Source organism: Odontesthes bonariensis, chromosome 2 (assembly GCF_027942865.1).
Source record: "Odontesthes bonariensis isolate fOdoBon6 chromosome 2, fOdoBon6.hap1, whole genome shotgun sequence".
Lineage (NCBI taxonomy): Eukaryota > Metazoa > Chordata > Actinopteri > Atheriniformes > Atherinopsidae > Odontesthes > Odontesthes bonariensis.
In genome coordinates, this window is record NC_134507.1 from 37,081,924 (window position 1) to 37,107,382 (window position 25,459).

Below are 25,459 nucleotides of genomic sequence, written 5' to 3' on the forward strand. Positions count from 1 at the left end.
ATCCATGTCCTCCATCACCCTCTCCCACACTTTCTCCGCTGCCGGTCTCTTTATTTCTTTCCTTCTCAAACTTCTGTATATCACCCTTGCTTTCACACTCATTACATTCATCCTCCCCTCCCCTTCCCCCACATACATTCCCATTTCTCCAGCTTCATTTTCATTTTCCCCCACCTCACCCTCAATCATTCTCACCCATTCACTCGGCATTCCCTCCCTTATTTTCCCCATTACTCCTTCTGCCGTTCTCAGCCCCATCTCATCCCCCCTTTCTCTCACCTCGTCCACCATCACCTGTGCCCTCATAAAACCTGGTACATATTCATACACTATATCCCTCACTTTCCTGATCCCTGCCCTCCACATCAGCCTATTATATATTGTGCTCCCCCCACAAGTGATTTTTGGGTTTAAAAACACTGGCTGCTCCCACACCTGCCTCACATTCTTACATTCATACTCCACATTTTTCACAAACTCCCCCCACGCTCCCAGCACCTCCTTATGAAACTCAGACACTCCGCTCAACATACCTTCCTTCAAATCCATGTACACCGCACTCCCACCACATCCACCACATTCATCTATTGCCCTCCCTAGAAACATCTTCCACACTTGATCTTTTTTATTTTTTAAATATCTTGCCATCATTTTCACTCTCATTGCTTTCTTTTTCCTTTCTAGATTTATTAGTTTTAACCCACCATCCTCATACTCATTCTCCAACACCTCCCTAGCTATCCTCACTCCTTTCCCATCCCATAAAAACTCATTCACCATTCTCTCCATCTCCTTCATCACTCTCTCAGGCACATCCAACACATTCATCACATAACCAATCTTACTCACTATTAACGCATTCACCACCACCACCTTCCCCCGCAATGTAAGCCCTCTCTTCTTCCAAAACTCCAGTGTTTTTTTGATGCTATTCATTAGCCCTTCATACTGCATATCTCTCCCTTCTCTGGCTTCTATCCCTAAGTTAACACCTAACACTTTAAAATAATCCTTCTTCTCCTTCAACCATAGTTCTGTTTGCCCTGCTCTACCTGCCCCTATATACATGACCTCTGACTTTTCTTTGTTCAATTTCGCCCCTGATGCCCTACCATACAGCTCTACACTCCCTAAGACCTCAGCTACGCTCTCCCTGTCCCTAACCGTAACTGTCGTGTCATCTGCGTACTGATAAACTAAACTTCTGTGCCCCCCTGGCAACTCTATGCCTCTGATCTTATCGTTGTTCTCCAGCATCACCGCTAAAGGCTCTGCAGATATCGAATACAGCAGAGCCGATAGCGGACACCCTTGCCTTACTGACCTCTCTAATCTAAACGTGTCTGTGATTATCCCATTTATTTTAACACAACTAACTGCCCTATCATATAACCTCTTAATCCATCCCACTAACCTCTCCCCAAACCCTACCTTTTCTAACACCCTGTACAAGTATGTGTGGTCTACTCTGTCAAATGCTTTGTTCAGATCTAAGCTAACCACTAACCCTCCTGTTCCTCCCTTCATGTAATCTATTGTGTCCCTGATGCTGCTTATTGTGTCTGCTATGTCCCTACCTGGTATGCTGTAAGCCTGTGTGCTTCCCACCACCGTCCCTATTACTCTTTTGATCCTGTTTGCTAGCACCCGTGCTAATATTTTATAATCTCCATTTAACATGCTCAGTGGTCTGTAGTTTTCTAATCTGTCCCTATCCCCTTTCTTGTGTATTATACTAACTAGCCCTGTCATCATACTAACTGGCATCTCTCCCTTTTCTTCTATCCATTTAAATAGCTTATCTAACACAGGCACTAACTCCTCTCTGAACTCTCTGTAGAATTCCCCTGTCAATCCATCCAACCCTGGACTCTTATTCCTCCCTAACCCCCCTATCGCTTTCTCTATTTCTCCCGTCCCTATCTCACCCTCACACATGTCCCTGCCCTCTTCTGTTAGCCTAGCCCTCACCTTATCTATTACCTGCCCTATGCTCTCCTCATCTACCTCTTCTTTCCTAAATAAATCCCTATAAAACTCTTCTACTCTATCCGCTATCCCTACAAAATCTTTTATCTTCTCTCCCTTCTTTCCCTCTACCTGTTCTAAGAAATTCCTCTTCTGCTTTGTCTTCTCTAACCCTAAAAAAAACCCTGTGCACTTCTCTCCCTCAATGGCGTATCTGGCCCTGCTTCTAACTATCGCTCCCATCCACTTCTTCTGCTCTATCCCTTTCAGCTCCTCCTTAATTCCTATATACCTCCCTGAATCATGTCCTGCTTCCCTATCTGCTCTCTCTGCTTCCCTGTCTAATTCTTGCTTTAACCTCTGTTCTCTTTCCTTCTCTTTCCTGCTCCTGCTTCTACTATAAGCTATGCTCAGATCCTTTATCTCTTCTTTAAAGCTTTCCCACCACCTCCCAATGTCATCCTCATACATGTTTTCATTTATTCTCCTTGCAATACAGTCTCTCACTTTCTCCTTATACTTTCTTTCTTTCAGCATCTCACCATTCAAACACCACACTCCCCCCCCCCCCCCTCCTCTCTATGCCTTGTCCTAAACTAAACCCTACCATCATGTGGTCGCTCAGTGCAGTTACCCTATATTCTATCTTACCGATCTTATTCTCTATGTCCCTCGTACTGAGCACTAAATCTATCCGGCTCTGCTTTAACACCCCTCTCACCACTTGCCTCCTTGTGAACTCCCTCTTCTCTGGATTCCTCTCCCTCCATACATCTATCAATCCGTTCACTCTCATTACCTCTTTCAACACACCTCTTGTAGAGTCGCTCTTAAAGCACACACTCGCAGATGCATCCAGTCTCCCACACCATACGTTAAAGTCTCCCACCACCATGCAGTTCTCCCCACACATTCCTCCTATTCCCTCAAAAAAGACCTTTCTCTCCTTCTCTTCATTTGGTGCATACACATTTATTAGTCTGTATTCTTTCCCCACATAATCAAACGTGATCCCTATCATTCGTCCCTCCCCATCATCCACACACTTCTTTATGTTGCCGACTACTCCCCTCTTCACTAAAATAGCCACCCCTCTGGACTTTGCCCCACTATTGTTCTCATACATTTCTCCCATCCATTCCTTCTTAACTTCACTCATGCACTCCTCATCCCAATGTGTCTCTTGCACACACATAATATCCCCGTCACACACCTGCCAGGCTTGTTGCCTTCTGTTGTTGTCACGCAGCCCATTTACATTAAAAGATGTAATTTTTAACAATAATAGTAGTATATACACAATTATCTTTCTCTTCATTTTAAACTCTTTTTCACCTTCCCAATCCTTTTCACTTCTCTTTTCCCCAGAGGCCTTTTTCTGGTTGCCATCACCTCCTCCATGTTATCCTCACTGCTGTCTGTAGCTTCTCCCATTGCCCATTCACATTCCTGCCCTGCCCGCAAGTCCTCCCTTGACCCCCCTACCCCCCCTCCCCGCTGCCTCCTCAGTCCTCTGCTTGCTCCACTCGTCTGCCGTCTTCTTCTCTCCACCATGGCTCTCCTCTCCTCTCCTCTGTCCTCTCTTTGCTCGCTGCCGTTGTGGCCATCTCTCTCCTTCTCCCCTCTCATCTGCGTTGGTGTCTCCTCCACCACCGTCAGGTCCTCCTCCTCTCCGTCTCGCTCGCCTCCCTCCTCCATCTGCTCCACCTCTCCGTCAACGAGCTCCAGGCTCTCTGCTCCACCTCCGCTCTGCTCCTCCTCTCCACCAGCGAGCTCCAGGCTCTCTGCTCCACCTCCGTTCTGCTCCTCCTCTCCACCAACAATCTCCTGACTCGCTCCTCCTCCTCCTGTTCTCCGTTTTGCTGCTCTTTTCCTCTCCCATCATTGCACTCTCGTGCGTAATGCCCCTGTTTTGCGCATTTATGGCACTTAAATTCAGGACATTCTCTTAGAATGTGTCCCGGCTGGATGCATAGCCGGCACACTTTTACTTGTCTGTCGTGAATAACACGAAAGTATTCTCCCCCCTCCAGGGTTTCAAACTTGGTCGAATACGGCAGCGATTGCACTTTGTCGTTAAATTGCACCTTGCAAAATCGCGTGCCGTCAGCCACGTCAGTTCCTGGCCATTTCATCCTTTTAATCGGCGAAGTTGCCTTGCTAATTTTTCGCATATTTCCTCGTCCGTGATGTACGGGGGCAAGTTGAGGAAGGATACAACTAGTTCATTGCTCCTGACTTCCTTTGCCATTACCCGCACTCCCTTTAATAGAAAGCCGTCCATGAGGCGCGCCTTGCCTTTCCCGTCCTGCATGGTGATCTCAAATGTGCTCTTTGCCTTCATTCTGCAGGCAAGAACTATACCGCAGCTTTCCTTTATGCCTCTAAGCAACTCCATTAGTGTCACTTTGTCTGGCCCTGCCAGCTCCACAATCACGGTCAGCTCCTTTCTGAAGCCACCATCTTTCACTTTTTCCCTTTCATTCTTCATATTCTCTTCATTCAAACTCGTACTTCTACTTTCTCCCTTCCAAGTATCTGCATTCACTTCTCCATTCTTTCTCACTTTCTCTCCTCCATTTTCATTTCCTCCTTTATTCATACCTTCATTTACTCTCCTAATCTCGCTTTCTTTCCCACCATCATACACTCGCCTGTCATCCGTCAGCCGTTCTCCATTGTTCAGTATCGTTGTCATTTTCCGTTCCATTGTTTCGTTTGCCATGTTGTCAGTCCGATTACAAAAACACACGAAACGAGGACGTTCCCCCGAACAGCGAAGCTGCTGGGGGAATAAAACAAAACACACAACTATACAAACAAATCTAGCTCACACACGATCAGTCAAAACACTCACCAAACACTTTCACTCACTCTTTCAAACGCACGCTCTCTCTCAAACAAATTGCTGCAGGGCACCGACTGTCACAAGTGATCATGGGGGTGTGGCCGTAAGCCACAGTCCCTTCTTCTTCTTCTTCTTCTTTGGAGGCTTTATGGGCGAGTAGCGCTCAGTTTAGGCGCATGTCCGCCCCCTACTGTCCTATAAGAAACATAGTTTTCTTTCCCTTGGTCTCTGGTATTTGTGGAGGGTAACGTGTATGTCTGAAGTAAGTGCGTGTGAGGCGTGTGTGCGTGCATAGCCAATCTAGATTCTGTCAAATAATCCTGTTTCCTTTAGATAGGTGAAAAACATACTCTGTCTAATACAAGTGAAAAAATTAACTAGACTGATTGCCTTACCCTGACTCCTAATCTCTTGGAGAATTTGTCTCCTCTGAAGTACATATTTACCACAATGAAGTAATGCATGTTCCACTGATTCTGGTTCCCTGCAATGCTCACAGAGGCCTGATGGGTGCTTCCCTATGCGTTGAAGATTCTTATTTAAACAAGTGTGACCTATTCTGAGTCGAGTGATTACTCTCTCCTCCTTAGTACCTCTGATTCCTGTCCTTCCCTTTAAACCCACAGTTTTCTGAAAAATAAACAGATGCCTCCCCTTCATAGCCCTTTCCCAATTGCCCTGCCATTCCTTAATAAAATAATCTTTAATAAGAGACTTACTTTCTGCTCTACTGATAGCGACGTCCATAAATGGACCGTCTGCCACCACTGCTTTCTTAGCCATCTGGTCAGCTTCCTCATTACCCTCAATACCCCTGTGGGCTGGGACCCACATAAATGAGACTTTCGTATTACGATGTTGCCTATAAAGGCTCTCAAAGGTCTCAACAATTAAATCTTGTCTACTAGTAGACCTGAAGGATTTGATAGCTTCTAGCGCAGAGCTTGAATCAGAGCATATAATTACCTCCTTTATGTTGGCACTCTCTAACCAGTGAAGGGCTGCTAAAATTGCCAACAACTCCACTGTAAAGACTGCTAGATTATCTGGTGTCCTCTTTTTAACAGAAACATGCAGAGATGGGATGACATAAGCGAAGCCTGTGCAACCCAAATTGGGGTCCTTTGAACCGTCTGTGAATACAGAAATACAGGAGCCATACACTAGTCTTAACCTCTCCTCCACAAGCTGAATTACGTCAGTGGGTGGCTTGCGTGACCTCACCCTATCCAGAATACTGAAGTCCACATTAACAGATGGAAACAGCCATGGAGGAGTTACCGACCACGCCACAGAGGGGGAAAACCGCATCCGAGTGAAAGGCATCAATTCTGCAAGCCTATTTCCTCTCCATGCAAAACATTCCTGCTTTGCCCTCTCACTCTCCCAACACTGCTGCAAAGTGTTAACTGCAGGGTGGAGATTCCCTAAATGCCCTTTGAGATTAACCCAATAGTGCATAATTAATTGCTTTCGTCGCAGAGCTAGGGGCATTTCACCCACCTCTACCTGAAGAGCTGCTACAGGGGAAGTCTTAAAAGCACCGCAGCACAGCCTCAGTGCCTGCGCCTGAATCACCTCCAACTTTTTAAGAGTTGATATTGCTGCTGAGTCATAAACCACACAACCATAATCCAGTACAGACCTAATCAACACTATATAGATTCTTTTCAAGGCTGATTTACTGGCCCCCCAATCCATCCCCCTTAGACACCGCATCACATTTAAGACTCCCTTACATTTTGTAACCGTGTGCGAAATATGAGTTCTCCATGTCAACTTAGAATCCATCCATATACCTAGGAATTTAAATTCCTTAACTTGTTCAATTACCTGGTCATACATTCTCAATTTTACTTTCACATTCCTCTTCCTTGTAAAGAGTAACATTTTAGTTTTCTCAGTTGAGAACTTAAAGCCCCATGCGTATGACCACTTCTCCACAGAACGGATTGCCTCCTGCACTTTCAAGACTATATGATTGACATTTCGTCCCCGCTTCCATACTGCCCCATCATCTGCAAACAATGAGCAACCAACACCATCATCAACCTGCTTGAAGACATCATTAATCATAATAGAGAATAACAGAGGGCTTATTACACTCCCTTGGGGAGTCCCATTCTCCACTGCGTATCGCCCTGACAAGGCCCCTCCTATTCTAACTTGAATGAGTCTATCAAATAAGAAATCCTTAATCCAATTAAAAACCCGCCCTGATACGCCAAGTTCACTTAATTTGATCATCAGACCCTCTTTCCATACCATGTCATACGCCTTTTCTACGTCCAGGAACACAGCCAAGACTGACTCCTTGTTAGCCTGGGCCTTTCGAATTTCTGTCTCCAAACAAACAACTGGGTCCATAGTTCCTCTCCCCTTTCTAAACCCACTTTGTAACACTGACATACAACCTTTACTTTCCACATGATACAATAGCCTTTCAGCAATCATCCTTTCCATTATCTTCCCCATATGTGACGTAAGTGCAATGGGCCTATAATTGCACGGGTTCGAAGGGTCCTTACCTGGTTTCCTTATCGGGATAATAATAGCCTCTTTCCAGCTTTTGGGGAGAATGCCCAGCTCCCACACCTTATTATAGAATCCAAGGAGCTTGGCTATAGCCATTGGCCCCAGCTGCTTGAGCATGGCATAACAAACATCGTCTTTACCTGGAGCTGAGTTACCAGACCTCCCTATAGCCCTTTCCACCTCCACCCGAGTAAACCGGACATCTATTGTACCCCCATTTCCTTCCCTCCATCTAAGTACATCTGGGTAAGCCGCTTTTGTCTCCTCCCGTCCCTGCTTGCCCAAGACTGTCAGATTATCAGAGCTATGTATTTTAACCAGGGCCTTGGCTATCATTTCAGCCTTTTCTTCATCAGCCACTGCAACTACCTCTTGTAATTTAAGGACAGGGTATTGCCGTTCTCTACGAATTCCCCTCATACTTTTGATTGCACCCCAAACCTCCCCTACCGCCGTTTTCCTCCCTATCCCATCACAAAACTTACTCCAACTTTCCCTCTTTGTCTGTCTCACAACCCTTCGTGCAATAGCTCTCGCCTTTTTATATGCCACTAAATTTCCAAAGGTCAAAGTTTCTCTTACAACATTCAGTGCTAGATTTCTCTCTTTGATTGCCTTACTACATTCCTCCGTCCACCATGGAACAGCCTGTCTCTTCATTCTACCACAACTCTTCGGGACACAGCGTTCTGCAGCCTCTATTAAAACTTTTCTTATTCCTTTATCCATGGCTTCAATATCCTCATCAATCTTAATCTTATCCATCTCCCTTTCAGCAATATATTGAAAAAGTTTCCAGTTAGCCTTACCAAATATCCACCTGTTACCAATACCTCCCTGGGTTACAATCCCCCTCAGTAAAAGTCTACTTTCTACTGGAAAATGGTCACTACCCACCGTTGAATCCTCCCTCACCTCCCATTCACAGAACTTTGCAATGTTGCTACTCACCAACGTTAAATCTAAAGCTGAAGTATTTCCAGTGCGCACATCAATTCTGGTTCCTCGCCCATCATTAAGGCAGACCAGATCTTTCTCCTCCATCAACTGTTCCATCACATCCCCATTCGGCTCATCTCTAGTGCCCCCCCATAAAGTGCCATGTGCGTTAAAGTCACCACATAATACCACCCTTCTATCCCCAATACCCTCTATAGACAATAGTTTATTCAAATCCAGAGCCTTACATGGGTTGTAGTAATTAATAACACTTAACTTACCCTCTTCTGTCCAAACCTCCACTGACACATACTCTTGGTCCTTACCTATACCTACTTCTTTGAATGAGACACCCTCCTTTATAAACGATGCACAACCTCCACCACCCCCTTCTTTCCTGTCACACCTAACAGCCACATATCCACTAATTCTAAAATCCAAGTTCGGCCGCAACCATGTCTCCTGGACACACACCACATCCGGTTTATGAGGTAAATCATCAATTAATTTCTTAAACTCCTGCCCATTAGCGATCAGGCTCCTAGCGTTCCATTGAAGAACAAAGAACATGAAATACCTATCCACCTGGCTTCTCTGATCTAGCCTGATAATACAACTCCTTACTTACCTCTTCCCACGTCAAATCCTTCAGCCCCAGGTTACACATCGCAGCTTTCACTATTATTTGTGTCCTTTCTGATTTAGATTTCACTTCCATAGTTGAGTTAACGACCGCCACCACAAACGTAACTAACTTTTTTAAGTCGACTAAGATCTCCTGATGTAACTTATCAGGTTCTGTCCTGATTCCTTGGCTACGCTCAATCACTTCTCCTCCCCCTCTGACTGGCTTAACCATCTTAGCCGCCGCCGCATATGTGATCATCCGCTTTGCTCTCACCTGTTGTATCTCCTTCTGCCTTTTTACTTCTTCGCACCCTCTAAAGGCCACACTATGCTCCCCTCCACAGTTGCAACACACCGGCTTCACACGCTCACATTCAGAATATTCATGGTCCTCTCCGCATTTAGCGCACCGGCGCTTTCCATTACACATTTTTGCTATGTGCCCAAACCTCTGGCATTTATAGCACCGCACCGGCCTGGGCACGTATTCACGCACAGTATAGCTTACCAGACCCAAAAACACCCTCGATGGCAGTACTTCTTCCTCAAATTCCAGCAGGACACCTTCGCAATCTCTCCTCACACCTTCGCGAAAAACTTGCATACGTTTCACCCCTCTCAGCCTACCTCCCTGTAGGTTGGCCTCCACCTCCAACATGGACATCTCCAGTGGAACTCCCCATATCACCCCTTTAGGCAATCGGCCACGCACTCCCACATAGCTTGTACTAACCACTTTGCGTTGCTCTATAGTCTTCAGACCAAACGCACGCTCACCTTGCATCTTATCTCTGCATATCACCAGCAAATTTCCATCATTTAACACTACTCCTTGGATGATATCCCCAACCTCTTTCTTTAATACCTTTGTCAAAAAAACTGGATTCATGGTTTTAATCCCTCCCTGTTCCCCAAACCTTAAGATGACTTTAACCTCAATATTCGCTACCTCTCTGTCTTGTGTAGGTCTTACCTGTCCTTCACTGTCGCTCGCCTCCACTGTTTTACTGCCTTGCCCCTGCATCGTTTGACTATCTGCTTGGTGTGAGTCCATGTCATCCATTTCACTGCCACTTAATTCCCCTTCCCCCGACTCTGGCTCTTTCCCAGGACTGTTTGTAGGAGTTTTCTTCCTCTTTTTACCCATTTGCAGGAAGAAAAAAGAACTGAGTCGCCTGCGTCTAACTGCTGGAAAGTGAAAGTTTGTCCCGCAGTTTAGCACCGGGCTAACAGCAACAACACTGCTCTCAAGTCGCTCGTTCGTTCAGGGGGCGGTCCGTCCAAAACTACGTCGCCTCAGCTGTCTTGCCCCGTGTTTTGTCTTACCAGCCACAGTCCCTGTGACAAATATGTGTTACATAGGTGCTGGAACCATACGTTTCCCCTATTTTACCAGAGAGTTGGCTTGAGAGGCTGATGTTGAGCCTGCACGTCGACTTCCCTGATGTGTTTTTTCTCTGCAGCTGAAAATGGGACTCTCAGATAACTTAGTGTGTGTCTGTCAAGCTCCTCTTTTCTCTGTGTGTAGTTTGGTGTTCATGGTCATACAGAGAAACCAGGGAAGCTCAATCCCACGACGTGCTCATAAACTGCGTCTTTTCTAAAGATTATAGTTCTATTTTAGAAGTCAGAATACAATGGCTCCCTGAAACTACCACCATGTACCGCTGGTTTTGTTATTTCACAAGAGTTGGGAAGAGTGCACCGTTCCCGGCGGCACTGCAGTACCGGGACGATGCGTGGAGTGAACGGAGCAAGCCCCTTTTTCAACCCCTGTGCCTAAAAATCCATTTAATATGTAGTCCTCATATAGAGGACGTATCAGATATTAAACTGATAAGAACAGATTTTTTCTTTCGAAAAAATTTATTGACACTAATACATCACATTTTCATAAAAACTTCATATTTAAGACATATGTTTTACCTATGAATAAAAACATCAATAAATAAGTGTAATCTGTATAACCACATTTAAAACAACAACAATAAAACAAGTTTTTCATGGGATATTACAGATAAAGTCAATGTCGTCTAAGGTAAAAGCTACATGTGAAGTAGTTCTCATGCGAGTAGCAGTTTGTATTGAGTTTCTTTAAAAAGGAGTGCATTAGTTAAAATGCTCTCTTCCAAGTCCATTTTTTGTGCAGGAGCGTAGTGAGTCCCTACCCAGGGAAACTCATTTCGCTCCCCCAAACAGTAGGTCTCACGGGATCCTGTCGTGGTTTTTGTGTGTAGCTCCGGCTCCTTCATCCGAATGGGCACAGAGGCGATTCTTCTTTGTGGATGTGTCCTAGGCCCGCCGCCTGCAGCTCCGGCCGCTTGAGCCGCCGCTGCGGCCATCCGGATCACAGCCACGGGGGGGATCTGCATGCGCTTCCTCACCAGCAAGTTCCTGGAGGTCCACATGGCGTCTTTGATGGCGGCTAGGGTGAGCCACTGCTTGGCAAAGTCATTCTTTTTTATTTTTGTTTGGCTCACCCCATAGAGCACGAGTTGTGCTGTGAGGACCTTCCTTGCTGGCAAGTACGGGAATTGCAAGGAGCCGGCTGTTGCCCACCGGTCTGCAGCAGCGCTGCACTCCCAGAGCAGGTGCCTCACCGACTCGGGCGCGCCACAACCAGGTCGCGGGCAGGTTGAGATCGCTGACATGCCCCGGGAGTGCATAACGGACCTGACTGGGAGGATCTCATGAGCCACCATCCACGACAGGTCCCGGAGTCTGTTTGGGAGAGCGGCATGGTTGACGTTGCACCAAACTGTTGAGGGCTCGCCAAACGCGAGCCCACGCACTGGACTCACTGGTTCCCGCTCCTGCACAACAGAAATCAAAGAGCGGTGGTTTGTTAAAACATGCAACTCCTCTGCCTCCAAGTTAAAATGCTTTAAGAACGTCTGGATAAAAGCATAGGATGGTGGCAGGCTAAAAGACACATGCACTTTTAGGTCGGTGGGTAAAATCTTCAGTCTTCTGAGGTAAGAACCCATCCAGAATCGTGTCATTGCTTTAGTTTTGGGGTTTCCGGATGGGTCTGTGGCCTGTAGGATGTGCAGTGTAGTGTATCTGCTTCCTAAAAACAAATAAAAATCAGGCACTCCTTTTCCGCCTTTCTCTTTTTGTTTCTTCATTACATCTCTCCTCAGTCTTTCCCACTTGGAGCCCCACAGAAAATAAAAAATGGCTCGGTCCAGGTCTAAAAGCACTTTTCTAGGTGGGATAAAAACAGAACTGATTAGTAAAAGCAAAGGTAAAATCACGGCTTTGATGATTAAAACCTTTCCTTCAATGGTCAGTCCTCTAAGTCCCCAGTATCCTAGTCTTTGCTTTACTTTCCCTACCACGTCTGGCCAGTTTGATGTCCCTCCCCCTTCCTTGTCAAAATTAATCCCCAGTATTTTCTGTTTGGTCTGGGTTATAGTCACGGGGAGTCCTGCAGTCTCAGTCGCTGTCCATGGCCCGTAAAATTGGGCTTGGGTCTTGTTTCTGTTTAGTTTTGCCCCAGAGGCCCGTCCATACCAGTCAGTCAAGTCCAGAGTCCTATTGATGGATATTAGGTCTGTACATAAAATGTTCACGTCGTCCATATATAAAACACACTTTGTCGATAGTCCCCCGCTCCCCGGGACTCTCACCCCATTGATTCGGTGGTCCCTTCTCAAGCTCTGTGCCAGTGGTTCCACACAGATGATGTAGAGGAGGGCAGATAACGGACAACCCTGACGGACACCGCAGTGGATGTTTACTGCTTTTGTCAGATGCCCGTTAACAAGGAATTTGCTGGTAATGCCCCGGTACAGCAGACCCACCCAAGCTATAAACCTTTCTGGGAACCCCATTTTTTGCAGTACCTGGAAAAGGTACTGGTGCGAGACCCGATCAAAGGCTTTCTCAAAGTCTAAATTTAGGACTGCTAGCCGAATGTTTCTGTCTCTCGCATAACAGATGGTGTCTCGGATCAGTACGAGGCTGTCGGTTATCTTCCTCCCCGGGATGGCACAGGCTTGATCCGGGTGAATCAGGTCTTCTAAAAACAAGGACATACGTGAGGCTAAAAGTTTACTAAAAAGTTTACAGTCAAAGTTTAAAAGTGTAATCGGTCTCCAATTCTTCAAGTCAGTCTTGTCTTTTTTTTTGTGAAGAAGAGTCACTATCCCTGCTCTAAAACTGTCAGGAAGTCGCTCAAGTTGCTCAAATTCCATAAAAACAGTAAACAAGTCAGGTGCTAAAATATCCCAAAAGGTCAAATAAAATTCTACGGGAAGTCCATCTTGTCCTGGGGACTTCCCTTTCTTAAAATTTGTGAAACATTTATTTAACTCTGAAATTGTAAAATCTTGGGTTAAAAGCACACTGTCTTTTACTGTTTTTTCTATGAAATTTAAAACTTCTGTCATGGTGTCCATTTCAACAGGTTTTTGTTCGTACAATTCACAATAAAATTGTTCAACAGCTTGTTTAATTTCTTCCATTGAATCAACTGTGCACCCGTTCTCTTTTCTTAGCTTTAAAATGGCCCCCCCTTTATTCAAAATTTTCTTAAAAAAATACCTTGTGCACTTCTCTCCTTCCTCTATTTCTCGTTCCCTGCTTCTTAAAATGACGCCCTTACTTTTAATATCTGCTAAAATCGACATCTCTGTTTTCACTTGTTTAATTTCATCATTAAAATCCATCCCTTGTTGGTTTAATATAAAATAGCGCTGTAGTCGCTTCTGCAGTCCCATCATGCGTCTGTTTTCCCTATTCTTTTTTCTCCTACCTGCCTGTCTAAAGAAAGTCTGGGTCTTTTCCTTCACCATTTCCCACCAGTGTGCACGTGTATCGTAAAAGTCTTGAAGGGTCTGCCACTCGTGGTACTGCTCCCGGTACTGACTAACTATTTCATTTTCTTTTAAAAGGGAGCAGTTTAGTTTCCACAGACCACTTCCGGAAGTCACACCCGAAGAGAGTGATAGGGTGCAGGAAAGCATCAGGTGATCAGAAAAGAAAACGGGGGTCAATCTAGCATCGGTTGGTGGGCAGTCCCGTGTAAAAAGGTAGTCTATACGAGAGGCTCTGGTGCCATCACCACTGAACCAGGTGAAGCCCTCCTCTCTGGGATGCATGGTCCTAAAACAGTCCTGAAGTTTAAAATCCTTGCATATGCCCTGTAATAAAACCGATGTTTTGTCAACTTTAAAAAATTCCCCTGCTCTTTTTCTGTCACTCCTGCTTAAAATACAGTTAAAATCACCCCCTAAAACTAGTGGTGCCCTACCTAGCATGTGGCACTGCAGGTCTTCTAAAAGGTCATACCGGTCATTTTTTTCGTTAAAGCCATAAATATTTAAGAGGTTAAAATCTTGTCCCATAAAAGTCAAATGTGCTAAAAGTGCCCGTCCGTCTCTCACCACAGTGCTGCCCTTCACCAGAACCTGAGGGTTTTTGATCAAAATGGCCACTCCGTCATTTTTGTTTTGGTTGGATCCACTCCACAATGATGTCTGTGGCCACATCTCCTCCCACTGTCTGTAGTGCTTTAAAAACGGTAGGCCGCATTCCTGTATTAAAAGAACATCTGACTTAAAAGAACTAAGAAAGGATAAAACACTCTGGGCTCTAACTTTCGACTTTACACTGCTTACATTAATAGTTGAGAGAGTGAGTGTCATGAGTATGGTTAAAAACAACAGGTATGACATCTTAAAAGACTAAATGAGGGTTAAAACATTTAAAATGTCTTAAAAGCAGTTATGTAATTTCTTGTGAACGGAGCTCTTCCTTCACTTCTACAGGTGAGAGGCGAGGGTGTTGAGCTCTATTCCCCGGTCGGACTCTGGGGGTTGGCCTCTGTTGCAAGGTTTTGTTAAACTTTGAGTCTCTAGGGGTTGATTGCAGAGCTACATTTAAAAAAGAGACCACATTTGGTGAATTGGAGGGGAAGACTCTGGGCTCCTCCACAGATGAACTGTCTGAGGTAGTCCCAGCTCTTCCCCTCTTCTCTGAGACTATAGGAGAATCAGAGGACAATTCTGATGCAAGCCTCTTTGTTTGCTGGGCATCGGGGAGGGAGGCATCCTCGCTATCATCCTGTGATTGGACTTCTTCACATTCTGAACTAGCTCCGCCTTCTGCCTGCACCACCTCCTCCTCCTCTCCAGAACTATCCATTGGTGGGGGTGTAGCAGGCCCCTCCCCCTCCTCGGCCTCACCTGACTGCTGTCCACCATTCAGGGATTTTGGCGGGAAGTTTGAATTTTCCAGCCCAGCTGTTTCAAGTAGCTCGTTAACTGCCTCGGTCTGCCCTCCATTTCCTTCCCGCGTTTTTTTGGATTTCAATTTGTTGGCAAAGGATTTTGGGCAATCTCTGAAGAGGTGGTTTGATTCTCCACAGAGATTGCACTTTCTGCCATTCGTACACTCTTCGAAGGTGTGACCGATTCCTCTACATTTGCCACAAAACACCTTCGTGCAGGCCTCCGCCAGGTGCCCGTGCTCCCCACATTTGCGGCAGAGTTTGGGCTGTCCCTGGTAGTGGATGTAGCCTCTGTTTTCTCCCAAGACAATCATTGATGGGAGATGTTTCAGGCCCTGGAAGCCCTGGGGGTCTTGCCATTGTTGGATGGGGACCCTCCAGGCGCAGTTCCAGATGCCATCGACATCCCTCACCTTCATTGCCTGGCCTTTAACAGTGCAGAATCTTCCCAACCATATACAGATATCTTCTGCGTTCACCATTTCATTGAACATTCTGACAATTACTGTCTTCAGAGTATTGTCAGTAAGTTTCTCAACAGTAAACGCAGAAAACTGGGCTTGCACATTACCAAATCTCATCCAAAACTCCTGCAGCAAAGCTGCAGTGCGAAAACTTACATCGAAACCTTTGTTAAAAGCCAATGACAGGATGCAATTCAAATCGTCTGGCTTGAAATTCAATATGTTTTGAATTAGCTTCCGAGAGAAGTCCAATCTGGACATCTCTATAAGCTTTCCTTCTTTTTCTTTAAATAAAAATCTAGCGCTGTGGTGCCTCCTCATGCCAGCATAGTTAGCCGACATGATGGAGGCACCACAAACAGTTTTTAAATGAAATGCTTAAAAGAACAATAATAAATATCACACTCAAAGCCCAATAAAAGAGTAAAAGGTGGATGAAAAGGTACTAAAAATGGATACTTACCTTCCTCTAAAAAAACGGAACACCGACACTGACCCTGTTTCAGCTGAAACTCGTTCAAAAAGCAAAAACCTGGGAAAAAAAGGGTAATATAAGAAAATTTATATACAAAGAACTCCAACTACAAATGACTTGGAATACTTTGATCGAACGCAAAAAAGAAACTCCAAAGCGAGAAAATTTGATGCCGAAAAGGCATAAAATAGTCCACCCAAAGGAGGCGATCGCAGTCTTAGCCAAAAGGCCGAGAAGCGATAACCCTCCACTGTTTCACGTCCGAGCGCCCTTCCTGGCACAATGCGCACTTGTGGCGGTGCTCTTTTTTTGCCTACAGAGCGTCACTTTGCACCTCCGCCCACCCGCTGCAGTGAGCACTCTTCAGCCGTTTCAGATGGTACAACTTTGCACTCCCGCCCGCTCCACTGAGCACCATTCAAACAACAATTTAGCGCTCCAGCTTTGAACATGGGCACGGTCTCAACAAATAAGGTGACTCTACTCCGAGAAATCACTTGGCACAGCAAGAAGATTTCCTTTGCACAGACAGAATGGGCTTCACCCGCAAAGGTAAAGCCTTCCAAAAATAGAAACAACTCATTAATGCTGCTCTCCACGGAAGTCTTTAGTAAAAGGCGAAAGACTTGTACGTTATGAAGAGAAACCAGAGTACTAGAATTTGACACTGCGGGAGCAGTGCATCAGGCTAGTTGGCATAGCCACCTTCCCCACGGTGAGCTTTGCTTGGTTGAGACGCTGGCTCCTCGGCCGACCAGGTAGGAACAATCGGGCCCTATTCAATGGCTGCTTTGTCTTTTACTCTGTGCAAAAGACTAGGAGTGTTGAGGCTTTGTTCTGACCGCTCATTGGGTGTAGAGGTTTTTTTCAAGCAATTCTCCCAGTCGGCCCAATCCCAGAGCCATCTCAAAGTGGAGTTCACTTTCACTCTCTTTTCGCAGACTAAAAGCCAGAGTTTTATCTCAGAAGATAAGCAGAGTTGGGCCTGGTTAGTACTTGGATGGGGAGACCGCCTGGGAATACCAGGTGCTGTAAGCCTTTTGGCTTCTCCAGGCGCATGCAGTTTGACTGCGTCAAATGCAAAGGCAGTCCCTGTTTGACGTTTTGGAACTGCTCCTTTGTCAGGACAAAGTTAAATGTATGAGGATCAAAGGCAACCATGACCTGGGACACCTTAGCAGATCCAGGATCAGCAAGATGGATCACAGGGTGATCAACAGATGTTTCAACAAAAGACATGCAGAGAGAAAAATGCTTACAGCACCTGGTATTCCCAAGCGGTCTCCCATCCAAGTACTAACCAGGCCCGACCCTGCTTGGCTTCCGAGTTTGGACGAGATCGGGCGTGTTCAGGGCGGTGTGGCCGTAAGCCACAGTCCCCGTGACAAATATGTGTTACATAGGTGCTGGAACCATACATTGCCCCTATTTTACCAGAGAGTTGGCTTGAGAGGCTGATGTTGAGCCTGCACGTCGACTTCCCTGATGTGATTGTTCTCTGCAGCTGAAAATGGGACTCTCAGATAACTTAGTGTGTGTCTGTCAAGCTCCTCTGTTCTCTGTGTGTAGTTTGGTGTTCATGGTCATACAGAGAAACCAGGGAAGCTCAATCCCACGACGTGCTCATAAACTGCGTCTTTTCTAAAGATTATAGTTCCATTTTAGAAGTCAGAATACAATGGCTCCCTGAAACTACCACCATGTACCGCTGGTTTTGTTATTTCACAAGAGTTGGGAAGAGTGCACCGTTCCCGGCGGCACTGCAGTACCGGGACGATGCGTGGAGTGAACGGAGCAAGCCCCTTTTTCAACCCCTGTGCCTAAAAATCCATTTAATATGTAGTCCTCATATAGAGGACGTATCAGATATTAAACTGATAAGAATGGATACTACACTTGATCTTAGCCAAAAGCCGAGAAGCGATAACCCTCCACTGTTTCACGTCCGAGCGCCCTTCCTGGCACAATGCGCACTTGTGGCGGTGCTCTTTTTTTGCCTACAACGCGTCACTTTGCACCTCCGCCCACCCGCTGCAGTGAGCACTCTTCAGCCGTTTCAGATGGTACAACTTTGCACTCCCGCCCGCTCCACTGAGCACCATTCAAACAACAATTTAGCGCTCCAGCTTTGAACATGGGCACGGTCTCAACAAATAAGGTGACTCTACTCCGAGAAATCACTTGGCACAGCAAGAAGATTACCTTTGCACAGACAGAATGGGCTTCACCCGCAAAGGTAAAGCCTTCCAAAAATAGAAACAACTCATCAATGCTGCTCTCCACGGAAGTCTTTAGTAAAAGGCGAAAGACTTGTACGTTATGAAGAGAAACCAGAGTACGAGTATTTGACACTGCGGGAGCAGTGCATCAGGCTAGTTGGCATAGCCACCTTCCCCACGGTGAGCTTTGCTTGGTTGAGACGCTGGCTCCCCGGCCGACCAGGCAGGAACAATCGGGCCCTATTCAATGGCTGCTTTGTCTTTTACTCTGTGCAAAAGACTAGGGGTGTTGAGGCTTTGTTCTGACCGCTCATTGGGTGTAGAGGTTTTTTTCAAGCAATTCTCCCAGTCGGCCCAATCCCAGAGCCATCTCAAAGTGGAGTTCACTTTCACTCTCTTTTCGCAGACTAAAAGCCAGAGTTTTATCTCAGAAGCTAAGCAGAGTCGGGCCTGGTTAGTACTTGGATGGGGAGACCGCCTGGGAATACCAGGTGCTGTAAGCCTTTTGGCTTCTCCAGGCGCATGCAGTTTGACTGCGTCAAATGCAAAGGCAGTCCCTGTTTGACGTTTTGGAACTGCTCCTTTGTCAGGACAAAGTTAAATGTATGAGGATCAAAGGCAACCATGACCTGGGACATCTTAGCAGATCCAGGATCAGCAAGATGGATCACAGGGTGATCAACAGATGTTTCAACAAAAGACATGCAGAGAGAAGAGAAGAGAGAAAAATGCTTACAGCACCTGGTATTCCCAAGCAGTCTCCCATCCAAGTACTAACCAGGCCCGACCCTGCTTGGCTTCCGAGATCGGACGAGATCTGGCGTGTTCAGGGCGGTGTGGCCGTAAGCCACAGTCCTCGTGACAAATATGTGTTACATAGGTGCTGGAACCATACGTTTCCCCTATTTTACCAGAGAGTTGGCTTGAGAGGCTGATGTTGAGCCTGCACGTCGACTTCCCTGATGTGTTTTTTCTCTGCAGCTGAAAATGGGACTCTCAGATAACTTAGTGTGTGTCTGTCAAGCTCCTCTGTTCTCTGTGTGTAGTTTGGTGTTCATGGTCATACAGAGAAACCAGGGAAGCTCAATCCCACGACGTGCTCATAAACTGCGTCTTTTCTAAAGATTATAGTTGTATTTTAGAAGTCAGAATACAATGGCTCCCTGAAACTACCACCATGTACCGCTGATTTTGTTATTTCACAAGAGTTGGGAAGAGTGCACCGTTCCCGGCGGCACTGCAGTACCGGGACGATGCGTGGAGTGAACGGAGCAAGCCCCTTTTTCAACCCCTGTGCCTAAAAATCCATTTAATATGTAGTCCTCATATAGAGGACGTATCAGATATTAAACTGATAAGAACAGATACTACACTTGATCTTAGCCAAAAGGCCGAGAAGCGATAACCCTCCACTGTTTCACGTCCGAGCGCCCTTCCTGGCACAATGCGCAATTGTGGCGGTGCTCTTTTTTTGCCTACAAAGCGTCACTTTGCACCTCCGCCCACCCGCTGCAGTGAGCACTCTTCAGCCGTTTCAGATGGTACAACTTTGCACTCCCGCCCGCTCCACTGAGCACCATTCAAACAACAATTTAGCGCTCCAGCTTTGAACATGGGCACGGTCTGAACAAATAAGGTGACTCTACTCCGAGAAATCACTTGGCACAGCAAGAAGATTTCCTTTGCACAGACAGAATGGGCTTCACCCGCAAAGGTAAAGCTTTCCAAAAATAGAAACAACTCATTAATGCTGCTCTCCACGGAAGTCTTTAGTAAAAGGCGAAAGACTTGTACGTTATAAAGAGAAACCAGAGTACGAGTATTTGACACTGCGGGAGCAGTGCATCAGGCTAGTTGGCATAGCCACCTTCCCCACGGTGAGCTTTGCTTGGTTGAGACGCTCGCTCCCCGGCCGACCAGGCAGGAACAATCGGGCCCTATTCAATGGCTGCTTTGTCTTTTACTCTGTGCAAAAGACTAGGGGTGTTGAGGCTTTGTTCTGACCGCTCATTGGGTGTAGAGGTTTTTTTCAAGCAATTCTCCCAGTCGGCCCAATCCCAGAGCCATCTCAAAGTGGAGTTCACTTTCACTCTCTTTTCGCAGACTAAAAGCCAGAGTTTTATCTCAGAAGCTAAGCAGAGTTGGGTCTGGTTAGTACTTGGATGGGGAGACCGCCTGGGAATACCAGGTGCTGTAAGCCTTTTGGCTTCTCCAGGCGCATGCAGTTTGACTGCGTCAAATGCAAAGGCAGTCCCTGTTTGACGTTTTGGAACTGCTCCTTTGTCAGGACAAAGTTAAATGTATGAGGATCAAAGGCAACCATGACCTGGGACATCTTAGCAGATCCAGGATCAGCAAGATGGATCTCAGGGTGATCAACAGATGTTTCAAGAAAAGACATGCAGAGAGAAGAGAAGAGAGAAAAATGCTTACAGCACCTGGTATTCCCAAGCGGTCTCCCATCCAAGTACTAACCAGGCCCGACCCTGCTTGGCTTCCGAGTTCGGACGAGATCGGGCGTGTTCAGGGCGGTGTGGCCGTAAGCCACAGTCCTCGTGACAAATATGTGTTACATAGGTGCTGGAACCATACGTTTCCCCTATTTTACCAGAGAGCTGGCTTGAGAGGCTGATGTTGAGCCTGCACGTCGACTTCCCTGATGTGATTGTTCTCTGCAGCTGAAAATGGGACTCTCAGATAACTTAGTGTGTGTCTGTCAAGCTCCTCTGTTCTCTGTGTGTAGTTTGGTGTTCATGGTCATACAGAGAAACCAGGGAAGCTCAATCCCACGACGTGCTCATAAACTGCGTCTTTTCTAAAGATTATAGTTGTATTTTAGAAGTCAGAATACAATGGCTCCCTGAAAACTACCACCATGTACCGCTGGTTTTGTTATTTCACAAGAGTTGGGAAGAGTGCACCGTTCCCAGCGGCACTGCAGTACCGGGACGATGCGTGGAGTGAACGGAGCAAGCCCCTTTTTCAACCCCTGTGCCTAAAAATCCATTTAATATGTAGTCCTCATATAGAGGACGTATCAGATATTAAACTGATAAGAACAGATTTTTTCTTTTGAAAAAATTTATTGACACTAATACATCACATTTTCATAAAAACTTCATATTTAAGACATATGTTTTATCTATGAATAAAAACATCAATAAATAAGTGTAATCTGTATAACCACATTTAAGACAACAACAATAAAACAAGTTTACCATGGGATATTACAGATAAGGTCAATGTTGTCTAAGGTAAAAGTTACATGTGAAGTAGTTCTCATGCGAGTCGCAGTTTGTATTGAGTGTCTTTAAAAAGGAGTGCATTAGTTAAAATGCTCTCTTCCAAGTCCATTTTTTGTGCAGGAGCGTAGTGAGTCCCTACCCAGGGAAACTCATTTCGCTCCCCCAAACAGTAGGTCTCTCGGGATCCTGTCGTGGTGCTCAGAGGAGATCCCCACCCTGTTGCTCCTTCCCACCTGCCTCACCCAGAAGAGCCAGGCCGTCGCTGCTTTGACCTTTTTGTGTGTAGCTCCGGCTCCTTCATCCGAATGGGCACAGAGGCGATTCTTCTTTGTGGATGTGTCCTAGGCCCGCCGCCTGCAGCTCCGGCCGCTTGAGCCGCCGCTGCGGCCATCCGGATCACAGCCACGGGGGGGATCCGCATGCGCTTCCTCACCAGCAAGTTCCTGGAGGTCCACATGGCGTCTTTGATAGCGGCTAGGGTGAGCCACTGCTTGGCAAAGTCATTCTTTTTTATTTTTGTTTGGCTCACCCCATAGAGCACGAGTTGTGCTGTGAGGACCTCCCTTGCTGGCAAGTACGGGAATTGCAAGGAGCCGGCTGTTGCCCACTGGTCTGCAGCAGCGCTGCACTCCCAGAGCAGGTGCCTCACCGACTCGGGCGCGCCACAACCAGGTCGCGGGCAGGTTGAGATCGCTGACATGCCCCGGGAGTGCATAACGGACCTGACTGGGAGGATCTCATGAGCCACCATCCACGACAGGTCCCGGAGTCTGTTTGGGAGAGCGGAATGGTTGACGTTGCACCAAACTGTTGAGGGCTCGCCGAACGCGAGTCCACGCACTGGACTCACTGGTTCCCGCTCCTGGTGGGAACCAGTGGTGGGAAGCGGTGGTTTGTTAAAACATGCAACTCCTCTGCCTCCAAGTTAAAATGCTTTAAGAACGTCTGGATAAAAGCATAGGATGGTGGCAGGCTAAAAGACACATGCACTTTTAGGTCGGTGGGTAAAATCTTCAGTCTTCTGAGGTAAGAACCCATCCAGAATCGTGTCATTGCTTTAGTTTTGGGGTTTCCGGATGGGTCTGTGGCCTGTAGGATGTGCAGTGTAGTGTATCTGCTTCCTAAAAACAAATAAAAATCAGGCACTCCTTTTCCTCCTTTCTCTTTTTGTTTCTTCATTACATCTCTCCTCAGTCTTTCCCACTTGGAGCCCCACAGAAAATAAAAAATGGCTCGGTCCAGGTCTAAAAGCACTTTTCTAGGTGGGATAAAAACAGAACTGATTAGTAAAAGCAAAGGTAAAATCACGGCTTTGATGATTAAAACCTTTCCTTCAATGGTCAGTCCTCTAAGTCCCCAGTATCCTAGTCTTTGCTTTACTTTCCCTACCACGTCTGGCCAGTTTGATGTCCCTCCCCCTTCCTTGTCAAAATTAATCCCCAGTATTTTCTGTTTTGTCTGGGTTATAGTCACGGGGAGTCCTGCAGTCTCAGTCGCTGTCCATGGCCCGTAAAATTGGGCTTGGGTCTTGTTTCTGTTTAGTTTTGCCCCAGAGGCCCGTCCATACCAGTCAGTCAAGTCCAGAGTCCTATTGATGGATATTAGGTCTGTACATAAAATGTTCACGTCGTCCATATATAAAACACACTTTGTTGATAGTCCCCCGCTCCCCGGGACTCTCACCCCATTGATTCGGTGGTCCCTTCTCAAGCTCTGTGCCAGTGGTTCCACACAGATGATGTAGAGGAGGGCAGATAACGGACAACCCTGACGGACACCGCAGTGGATGTTTACTGCTTTTGTCAGATGCCCGTTAACAAGGAATTTGCTGGTAATGCCCCGGTACAGCAGACCCACCCAAGCTATAAACCTTTCTGGGAACCCCATTTTTTGCAGTACCTGGAAAAGGTACTGGTGCGAGACCCGATCAAAGGCTTTCTCAAAGTCTAAATTTAGGACTGCTAGCCGAATGTTTCTGTCTCTCGCATAACAGATGGTGTCTCGGATCAGTACGAGGCTGTCGGTTATCTTCCTCCCCGGGATGGCACAGGCTTGATCCGGGTGAATCAGGTCTTCTAAAAACAAGGACATACGTGAAGCTAAAAGTTTACTAAAAAGTTTACAGTCAAAGTTTAAAAGTGTAATCGGTCTCCAATTCTTCAAGTCAGTCTTGTCTTTTTTTTTGTGAAGAAGAGTCACTATCCCTGCTCTAAAACTGTCAGGAAGTCGCTCAAGTTGCTCAAATTCCATAAAAACAGTAAACAAGTCAGGTGCTAAAATATCCCAAAAGGTCAAATAAAATTCCAAGGGAAGTCCATCTTGTCCTGGGGACTTCCCTTTCTTAAAATTTGTAAAACATTTATTTAACTCTGAAATTGTAAAATCTTGGGTTAAAAGCACACTGTCTTTTACTGTTTTTTCTATGAAATTTAAAACTTCTGTCATGGTGTCCATTTCAACAGGTTTTTGTTCGTACAATTCACGATAAAATTGTTCAACAGCTTGTTTAATTTCTTCCATTGAATCAACTGTGCACCCGTTCTCTTTTGTTAGCTTTAAAATGGCCCCCCCTTTATTCACAATTTTCTTAAAAAAATACCTTGTGCACTTCTCTCCTTCCTCTATTTCTCGTTCCCTGCTTCTTAAAATGACACCCTTACTTTTAATATCTGCTAAAATCGACATCTCTGTTTTCACTTGTTTAATTTCATCATTAAAATCCATCCCTGGTTGGTTTAATTTAAAATAGCGCTGTAGTCGCTTCTGCAGTCCCATCATGCGTCTGTTTTCCCTATTCTTTTTTCTCCTACCTGCCTGTCTAAAGAAAGTCTGGGTCTTTTCCTTCACCATTTCCCACCAGTGTGCACGTGTATCGTAAAAGTCTTGAAGGGTCTGCCACTCGTGGTACTGCTCCCGGTACTGACTAACTATTTCATCTTCTTTTAAAAGGGAGCAGTTTAGTTTCCACAGACCACTTCCGGAAGTCACACCCGAAGAGAGTGATAGGGTGCAGGAAAGCATCAGGTGATCAGAAAAGAAAACGGGGGTCAATCTAGCATCGGTTGGTGGGCAGTCCCGTGTAAAAAGGTAGTCTATACGAGAGGCTCTGGTGCCATCACCACTGAACCAGGTGAAGCCCTCCTCTCTGGGATGCATGGTCCTAAAACAGTCCTGAAGTTTAAAATCCTTGCATATGCCCTGTAATAAAACCGATGTTTTGTCAACTTTAAAGAATTCCCCTGCTCTTTTTCTGTCACTCCTGCTTAAAATACAGTTAAAATCACCCCCTAAAACTAGTGGTGCCCTACCTAGCATGTGGGACTGCAGGTCTTCTAAAAGGTCATACCGGTCATTTTTTTCGTTAAAGCCATAAATATTTAAGAGGTTAAAATCTTGTCCCATAAAAGTCAAATGTGCTAAAAGTGCCCGTCCGTCTCTCACCACAGTGCTGCCCTTCACCAGAACCTGAGGGTTTTTGATCAAAATGGCCACTCCATCATTTTTGTTTTGGTTGGATCCACTCCACAATGATGTCTGTGGCCACATCTCCTCCCACTGTCTGTAGTGCTTTAAAAACGGTAGGCTGCATTCCTGTATTAAAAGAACATCTGACTTAAAAGAACTAAGAAAGGATAAAACACTCTGGGCTCTAACTTTCGACTTTACACTTCTCACATTAATAGTTGAGAGAGTGAGTGTCATGAGTATGGTTAAAAACAACAGGTATGACATCTTAAAAGACTAAATGAGGGTTAAAACATTTAAAATGTCTTAAAAGCAGTTATGTAATTTCTTGTGAACGGAGCTCTTCCTTCACTTCTACAGGTGAGAGGCGAGGGTGTTGAGCTCTATTCCCCGGTCGGACTCTGGGGGTTGGCCTCTGTTGCAAGGTTTTGTTAAACTT

The 25,459-nt window shown here is 45.9% G+C and overlaps 8 non-coding genes and 2 pseudogenes across 8 annotated transcripts; all 10 read right to left on the reverse strand.

Moving 5' to 3' along the window:
* Nucleotides 1-10,611: 10,611 nt before the first annotated feature.
* LOC142370445 (U2 spliceosomal RNA) lies at nucleotides 10,612-10,787 on the reverse strand (annotated as a pseudogene).
* A 5,846-nt stretch (nucleotides 10,788-16,633) lies between these two features.
* LOC142373641 (U5 spliceosomal RNA) lies at nucleotides 16,634-16,746 on the reverse strand. Its single transcript, XR_012768544.1, has one exon. It is a non-coding gene; the product is annotated as a U5 spliceosomal RNA (small nuclear RNA).
* Nucleotides 16,747-17,343: 597 nt separating this feature from the next.
* On the reverse strand, nucleotides 17,344-17,462 carry LOC142400935 (5S ribosomal RNA). Its single transcript, XR_012773008.1, has one exon. It is a non-coding gene; the product is annotated as a 5S ribosomal RNA (ribosomal RNA).
* A 364-nt stretch (nucleotides 17,463-17,826) lies between these two features.
* Nucleotides 17,827-18,016, reverse strand: LOC142370204 (U2 spliceosomal RNA). Its single transcript, XR_012767820.1, has one exon. It is a non-coding gene; the product is annotated as a U2 spliceosomal RNA (small nuclear RNA).
* A 301-nt stretch (nucleotides 18,017-18,317) lies between these two features.
* LOC142374159 (U5 spliceosomal RNA) lies at nucleotides 18,318-18,430 on the reverse strand. Its single transcript, XR_012768655.1, has one exon. It is a non-coding gene; the product is annotated as a U5 spliceosomal RNA (small nuclear RNA).
* Nucleotides 18,431-19,039: 609 nt separating this feature from the next.
* On the reverse strand, nucleotides 19,040-19,158 carry LOC142401106 (5S ribosomal RNA). Its single transcript, XR_012773073.1, has one exon. It is a non-coding gene; the product is annotated as a 5S ribosomal RNA (ribosomal RNA).
* A 364-nt stretch (nucleotides 19,159-19,522) lies between these two features.
* Nucleotides 19,523-19,713, reverse strand: LOC142368331 (U2 spliceosomal RNA). Its single transcript, XR_012767314.1, has one exon. It is a non-coding gene; the product is annotated as a U2 spliceosomal RNA (small nuclear RNA).
* A 301-nt stretch (nucleotides 19,714-20,014) lies between these two features.
* On the reverse strand, nucleotides 20,015-20,127 carry LOC142374108 (U5 spliceosomal RNA). The gene has a single exon (XR_012768642.1). It is a non-coding gene; the product is annotated as a U5 spliceosomal RNA (small nuclear RNA).
* A 609-nt stretch (nucleotides 20,128-20,736) lies between these two features.
* LOC142374005 (5S ribosomal RNA) lies at nucleotides 20,737-20,855 on the reverse strand. The gene has a single exon (XR_012768623.1). It is a non-coding gene; the product is annotated as a 5S ribosomal RNA (ribosomal RNA).
* Nucleotides 20,856-21,220: 365 nt separating this feature from the next.
* Nucleotides 21,221-21,396, reverse strand: LOC142370504 (U2 spliceosomal RNA; annotated as a pseudogene).
* Between the last annotated feature and the right edge of the window lie 4,063 nt (nucleotides 21,397-25,459).